This window comes from Theropithecus gelada, unplaced genomic scaffold (genome assembly GCF_003255815.1).
Source record: "Theropithecus gelada isolate Dixy unplaced genomic scaffold, Tgel_1.0 HiC_scaffold_872, whole genome shotgun sequence".
Taxonomy (NCBI): Eukaryota; Metazoa; Chordata; class Mammalia; order Primates; family Cercopithecidae; genus Theropithecus; species Theropithecus gelada.
Window position 1 is genome coordinate 385 of NW_020265477.1, and position 7784 is coordinate 8168.

The following is a 7784-nucleotide window of genomic DNA, read 5'->3' on the forward strand; positions in this document are numbered from 1 at the left end:
TGTCTTCCTGTTCCAGTCTCTTCAGGCATGAGATTATGAGCTCCTGATGTCCAGGCACATGCAAAGAGAGAATAAATATGTGCCTTGAATAGCGGGCAGAATTCCTAGTTGGGAGCAGTGGCTCACGCCTGTAATCCCTGCACTTTGGGAGGCCGACGTGGGCAGATCACTTGAGTCCAGGAGTCACAGACCTGGGCAACATGGCAAACCCCACCTCTACAAAATATACAAAAAATTAGTCGGGCATGCTGGCGTGCCCCTGTAGTCCCAGCTACCCGGGGAGGCTGAGTTGGGAGGATCACCTCAGTCCAGGAGTTTGAGGCTGTAAGTGAGCCATGATCGCGCCACTGCACTCCATCCTGGGCGACAGAGTGAGACCCTTCTAAAAAAAAAAAAAAAAAAACCCAACAGAACAAACAAAAAATCCCGACTTATTCCCCACCAGCTTTCTTTCAAAATCTGTTTTCAAGCTAGCTGAAGTGTTACCTCCAAGCCTTCACTTAACCGAATCTCATAGTCCTGATTAATTTCTTCCCTAGCATTTTGTTTAGCTCTACTGATTGCTCTTACTATTTCAAGTCGCTATTATTTATATATTTTTTCCTCCTCACTATACTGAGATCCTGCGGGACGCCGCATTCTTACTGCTTTTCCTTACTCAGCTATACCTTGACCAACCCGAAAGCCGCGCCAGTCTAGTCCATTTTCAATTGGCTTTATCAATTACCAATCATTTCTGTGTTTAACATTTTTATTGGTCCATCTTGTGTTTACTTCCCCGCCCTCTAAGAGGCTCCTGGACTTGGGTTTCCCCCAGGTGTATTCCCTCCTCCTCCGTTCCGCCTTTCCCACACACTGCTTCTTCTGTTTTTACCTCGACTTCCTTCCTATTGGTTCCCTTCGTCCTCCGGAGTTGGCGCCTACGGCTGTTGATTGGCTTTTCTGGACGCCCATTGTGCCCACCCTCATACCACGTGGCATTCCTAGCGCTAATTGGATAATCCCACTAGCTCGTTTATCGGTAGTTGACGGTTGATTGGCTACTCTGAGGGAGGGCTTGAGGGAGAGGCGTGGTCAAGCGAGACCCCGCCCCCAGCCCTCCCCCTGCTGGGCCGGGTAGGCGTTTCAGTCTCTCGCGGCCCGGGAGCTCAGCAGAGTTACCAGCTGCCCTCTTGGTTTCGCTGGTCGGATTGTCCTCCTGGCCCCGCCAAACAGGCGGGGGGAGAGGCCCCGACTGTGGGGCCATGGCAGTGGTCTCCTCGTTCTCCGCCGCCACTAGCCCAGCTGAGTCGCCGGCTTCTGCGCTAGGGGCTCCCACCGCCTCCGCAGGCTAAGGAGCCGCTGCCACCAACGAGCTGTGAGGGTTACTATGCTCCCTCTTTGCCGGCGTCTCCTCCTCTCGCCCGCGCACGCACCCCTCTGGCTGCTCAGTCCTGCCTCAGGTAACGTGAAGAGAGGACGGGGGACACAAACCCGGGCATCCTGCCCGGTCCGCGCGCGCGGCCGCTCCACCTCCTCTGCCCCGGAGCAGAGGCGCCTGCGCCCCTCCGCACCCGACGGGACCCCTCGGCTTCCCAGAGGTCCCCCTCTCAGCGGCGGCGGACGTTCCCTTCTCGGCCGCTTTCCCCTTTCCTTCTCACTTCCCTCAGGCTCCCCGCCACGTCTGCTCCCCCTTAGAACCTGGGAACCCATTGGAAGTTACCTCGCTCGCATTAGGGATCTTTCGTTTTCTCGGAAAACTCTTGTTTCAGAGACTTCCAGCTCCCCACTGAGCGCCTCCCTGCTCGCATACCCGCTCCGGCCTCAGAGTTCTGGGTTCCTTCACTTGACTTCCCTCCGACACACTCTTCCCTTGAAAACGATCACCTCTACCCGGGAAAACACTTCCCTCCCCTCAGACCCTACTGCCTTCCCCCTCTTCTTTCCTCCCTTGTCATCATCTCCCTTCCTTTCCCCTCTCTGCTTTTTACTCTTCACTATGAAGACTGTACTAAGCCAGTGTTCAGATTTCGCTACAAGTGCAACCCAGGTTTGTGTAATTTAAAAATCTTTAAATTATATACCTCTGAGAAGAACTTGCTGAGGAATTTGGACTTTATGCTGCAGGCATGGAGAGCCGTTGAAGGTTTGGTAAGCAGGAGCTTGGTATGATTGCATTATCTCTGGTGAAAATATAGAGGAAGGATTGAAAGTGAAGACCGTGTGCAGGCGGAAAGGCCAGGTAGGCAGAAAACGAGTGTGCTCATGTAGGCGGGAGGGAATGGCACGAAATTCCAAGAGGTTTCAAAATAGAGTTGAGAGGAATAGTAGGAAGTTTCTGACAAGGCTGATGGTGTGAATCGGTAGTGTTAATTGAAATAGGGAACATAGTCTCCGGTCATACCACCCTCAACACGCCTGATCTCGTCTGAAATAGGGAGCATAAAGAAGCAATTTTGAGGGAAGGTAATGAATTTGGTTTTGGACAAGTTAACTTTCAGGATTTTTTTTTTTTTTTTTTTTTTTTTCTGACGAAGTCTCGTTCTGTCACCCAGGCTGGACTGCAGTGGCGCGATCTCAGCTCACTACAACCTCCTCCTCCCAGGTTCACGCGATTCTCCTGCCTCAGACTACCGAGTAGCTGGGATTACAGGCATGCGCCACCACACCCGACTAATTTTTGTATTTTTAGCAGAGACGGGATTTCCCCACTTTGGCTAGGCTGGTCTCGAAAGTCTGACCTCAGGTGATCCGCCCACGACGGCCTCCCACAGTGCTGGGATTACAGACGTGAGCCACTGCTCCCAGCCGAGTTTGAGGTGTTTTTATTTCACTGTGGGTAGCTGGAAATTTGGGTCTGAAAATTGGGAGAAAGCTTGGAGCTGGATACATAAATTTTGAGGGTCAAGAGAATATATGGGGGATATTTGTATGCCTTAGTATTTGGAATGGTAATACTGAAAGATGAGAAGAGCTGTGGACCAGAAGGAGCATCATTGTTTGAAAGGTAATAGACACTGAAAAAGAGAGATTAAAGGAATGGGACAAGAACTAGAACATAACAGCATTATAATAGGAGCCAAAGAAAGGATTTCAAGAAGGGAGGGGGATGACTATCAATGTCATGTGTTCCCGAGGTCCAGCTGAATGAGAATTAAGAAGCTTTTTTTTTTCTTTGGTGGCAGGGTCTCACTCTGTCGCCCAGGCTGGAGTGCAGTGGTGCAATCTCGGATCCTCAGCCTTCTGAGTAGCTGGCATCACAGGCAGGAGCCACCACACCCAGATAATTTTTTGTATTTTTTTGTAGAGACGAGGTTTCTCTGTATTGCCCAGGCTGGTCTCGAACTCCTGAGCTCAAAGCTATCTGCCTTCCCTGGCCTCCCAAAGAGCTGGGGTTACAGGCATGAGCCATCATGCCTGGCCTGCCCTGAATTTAGCAATCAGGAGTCACTTGTTTCCTCTGAAATGCAGTTTTGATAGGGTGGGGATGGCAAAGAAGGCAGTAGTGAGATCATGTTGGATTGAGGAAGAAATGAGTAAAATTATTCTCCAGAGTTTGGCTGTAAAGAAGAGCTGCTTCTAGTGAAACTCATTTTTATTGAGAATATACTATATGCCAGGAACATAAAGATGCTTTATAGATCACAACAGCCTTGTGGTTAATATGTCAGTCAGTGTCCCTCTTTTACAGTTGAGAATACTGTGGATAAGGATTTGAGCAGGTATGTCAAGTTCTGAAACCTGTGTTCTTTCCATTATGGCACATGTGTGTTTTTCTTTTCAGTACAGATGAAACAGTTCTGTAAGTGAGGGGAAAGTTTATCTAGGAAATATGTCAGTCAGGCATTTCGTCCTTTGACATGAAAAGGATAGAAGTGAAGATGGATAATGATGTGGTAGAAGAGAAGGAAAGTGAGGGAGTTTGACAGATGGCCTTATTGATGTGATCACTAATCTATGGAGAAGTCAGTTTGGAGACTGAAGACACTATGGTGAGTTTCTGACTTGAGTCAGAATCTTTATGTTCCTGGAGGCTGAGGTTGCGGAGAGTCAAGATTGTGCCACTGCACTCCAGCGGGCGGGGTGGGGAAGCAAAAGAAACTCAGGAGCTAAAAGATTGTTGACCACATTGAGGGTCCCACTACTTAGAAATAATATGGCTGGGCACGGTGGCTCATGCCTGTAATCCCAGCACTTTGGGAGGCTGAGACGGGCAGATCACAAGGTTAGGAGATCGAGACCATCCTGGCTAACCCGGTGAAACCCCGTCTCTACTAAAAAATACAAAAAAACTAGCCGGGCGAGGTGGCAGGCGGCTGTAGTCCCAGCTACTCGGGAGGCTGAGGCAGGAGAATGGCGTGAACCCGTAAGGGGGAGCTTGCAGTGAGCTGAGATCCGGCCACTGCACTCCAGTCTGGGCGACAGAGCGAGACTCCGTCTCAAAAAAAAAAAAAAAAAAAAAAAAAAGAAATAATATATTTGTAATGGGCCCAGTAGCATGGATTTTACACTTTATTCAACAACTTAAGAATAGTAGGACAAAAAAGATGGTTGGATTGATTCAAAATTGAAACTTGCAGGACAGAAAGATAAAATGGGAAGCAACTTTACACTGCTATTGATAGTGTAGGAGATATGTTTGATTCCAAGGGACCAAGCTGGGAGTGATAAGAAGCAAAATCTGTAGGGAGGCTGGTGTACTTAGAGAATAAAAAGACAATCAGAAATGTGGTTGAAGACCAGATTTTGTAAGAAATCTATAATTGGACAGCTCAGAGTTCATTATTTCAAGGTAAAGACAAAAACTGGCTTAACTGTGCTCGCTTCGGCAGCACATATACTAAAATTGGAACGATACAGAGAAGATTAGCATGGCCCCTGCGCAAGGATGACACGCAAATTCGTGAAGCGTTCCATATTTAAAAAAAAAAAAAAAAAAAAAAAACTGGCTTAACTGTCTCAATGCTGTTGAAAGGGAACGGAGGAGGTCAGGCGTGGTGGCTCACACCTATAATCCCAGCACTTTGGGAGGCCGATGCAGGTGGATCACTAGGTCAGGAGATCGAGACCATCCTGGCTAACGTGGTGAAACCCCGTCTCTACTAAAAACATAAAAAATTAGCCGGGCCAGGCATGGTGGCTCACGCCTGTAATCCCAGCACTTTGGGAGGCCGAGGTGGGCGGATCACGAGGTCAGGAGATCGAGACCATTCTGGCTAACACTGTGAAACCCCGTCTCTACTAAAAATACAAAAAATTAGCCGGGCATGGTGGCAGGCGCCTGTAGTCCCAGCTACTCGGGAGACTGAGGCAGGAGAATGGTGTGAACCCAGGAGGTGGAGCTTGCGGTGAGCCGAGATCACACCACTGCACTCCAGCCTGGGCGACAGAGCGAGACTCTGTCCCCACCAAAAAAAAAATTAGCCGGGTGCGTTTGTGGGCACCTGTAGTCCCAGCTACTCGGGAGGCTGAGGCAGGAGAATGGTGTGAACCCAGGAGGCAGAGCTTGCAGTGAGCCGAGATAGTGCCACTGCAGTCCGGCCTGGGTGAAAGAGTGAGACTCCGTCTCAAAAAAAAAAAAAAAAGGGAATGGAGGTGTAGGTTATTGAAGTAGTGGGAGATTAAGGGGCTGTGTTGAATATGTCATCTATATGAATGTCACAGTTGTCCAGCATGATAGCAGGAGATTGAGCAGAGGAGATAGTAAGTCCTGCAGGTGAGCCTGCTCACCCAGGAGGGACCCAGAGTTGGATTGGTGGTTCCTTGGCACTTGTTGAAAAGTAGTACCAAATGGTACAGATGTTTGTATATGAATTAATGGTGATATCCTCAGATACTTGATGCTCTGGATGTATGATGTGTTATTCTCTCTTACAGATATATGTTTGGGATAGACCCTCAAACATAAAAATTCCTTTGTAAGCTTGACATATGATGGGCTTTGATTCTGTTTAAAATATATGCGCTGGCTGGGTGCAGTGGCTCACGCTTGTAATCCCACCACTTTGAGAGTCTGAGGCGGGTGGATCACCTGAGGTCGGGAGTTCAAGACCACCCTGACCAACATGGAGAAATTCCGTCTCTACTAAAAAATAAAAATAAAAAAATTAGCCGGGCGTGGTGGCACATGTGTGTAATCCTAGCTACTTGGGAGGCTGAGGCAGAAGAATTGCTTGAACCTGGGAGGTGGAGGTTGTGGTTAGCCGAGATCGTGCCACTGCACTCCAGCCTGGGCAACAAGAGTGAAACTCCGTCTCAAAAAAAAAAAAAAAAAAGTATATATATATATGTGTGCTGGGAGGCTAGGGACTCTCTACCTCAGGATCCTCAGTAACATTTTTGTAATGGTTTTAGTTAATTGTGTGTGTGTGTATGTGTGTTTTTTTTTTAATGGAGTCTTGCTCTGTCGCCCAGGCTGGAGTGCAGTGGTGAGATCTCGGGCTAATTTTTGTATTTTTTGTAGAGACGGGGTTTCACCATGTTGGCCAGGCTGGTCTCAAACAGTTTTAGTTAATTGTAAAAATAAAATTGCACATTTACATGTGCTTATTCCGAACTTATTTTGAGGAGAAAACTGACTTGCTTTTATGCTTTCTTCCCTGTATAAAAGTATTTACAGATATATTCTTAGTGTCATACATTTCATTTTGTTTTGCAAAAAGAATGTAGTGTTGGAATTTGAAACCTATGATAAGGGCATTTATGGGAATTTCATCTCCTTCTAGTAGATGAAGCCCAATTATTACATTGTATTGTGTGGGTGATGGTGAATGTTTTGACCCAACAATGGCTATTATGCTATTTACCAAGTCATCATATGGAGATGACTTCAGTGTAGTCTCACTAGTGTTATTTTCCCTGAACAATCAGAGGCAGTGGCTGTTTCAGAGAAAAGCCTGCTTGTAATAAGTTTTATGTCTTCCATTCCTGAAAATTTCCAAAAGGCAGTGTGATAAAAGGAAAAGAACATTAGGAAAATCTTAGTCGTATTCAACTCTGTTGTTATTAACTATATGATGGTTAATACAAAGGCAAATTACTTATCTTTTGTGGGCTTTAGTTTCTTTTTTAAAGACACATTTAATCTTTGAATAGATAATACATTCAACTGATTATTAAATGTAAACATTTTTTAATATATAAATTTAGGGCTGGGTGCTGTGGCTCATGCCTGTAATCCCAGCACTTTGGGAGGCTGAGGCAGGTGGATTACTTGAGGTCAGGAGTTTGAGACCAGCCTGGCCAAAATAATGAAACACCCTCTCTACTAAAAATATAAAACATTAGCTGGGTGAGGTGGCATGCGCCTGCTATCTCAGCTACTTGGGAGGCTGAGACAGGAGAATCGCTTGTACCCGGGAGGTGGAGGTTGCAGTGAGCCAATATCACGCCACTGTACTGCAGTCTAGGCGACAGAGTGAGACTCTGTCTCAAAAAAATATTAAAAAAATAAATAAAATAAACAAATTTATATAACAGTGAAAAGTCGGTCGGGCACGGTGGCTCATGCCTGTAATCCCAGCACTTTTGGGAGGCCGAGTCGGGCGGATCACGAGGTCCAGAGATCTAGACCATTCTGGCTAACACGGTCAAACCCTTCTGTACCAAAAATACAAAAAATTACTGGGTCGTGGTGGCGCATGCCTGTAGTCCCAGCTACTCAGGAAGCAGAGGCGTGAACCTGGGAGGCGGAGCTTACAGTGAGCCGAGATCGCGCCACCGCACTCCAGCCTGGGCAACAGAGAGAGACTTCGGGCCGGGCGCGGTGGCTCAAGCCTGTAATCCCAGCACTTTGGGAGGCCGAG

General features: G+C 47.3%; 1 non-coding gene across 1 annotated transcript; it reads left to right on the top strand.

The window, feature by feature from the left end:
• The first annotated feature begins 4795 nt into the window (after positions 1 to 4795).
• Positions 4796 to 4902, top strand: LOC112618051. Its single transcript, XR_003118009.1, has one exon. It is a non-coding gene; the product is annotated as a U6 spliceosomal RNA (small nuclear RNA).
• The last annotated feature ends 2882 nt before the right edge of the window (positions 4903 to 7784 follow it).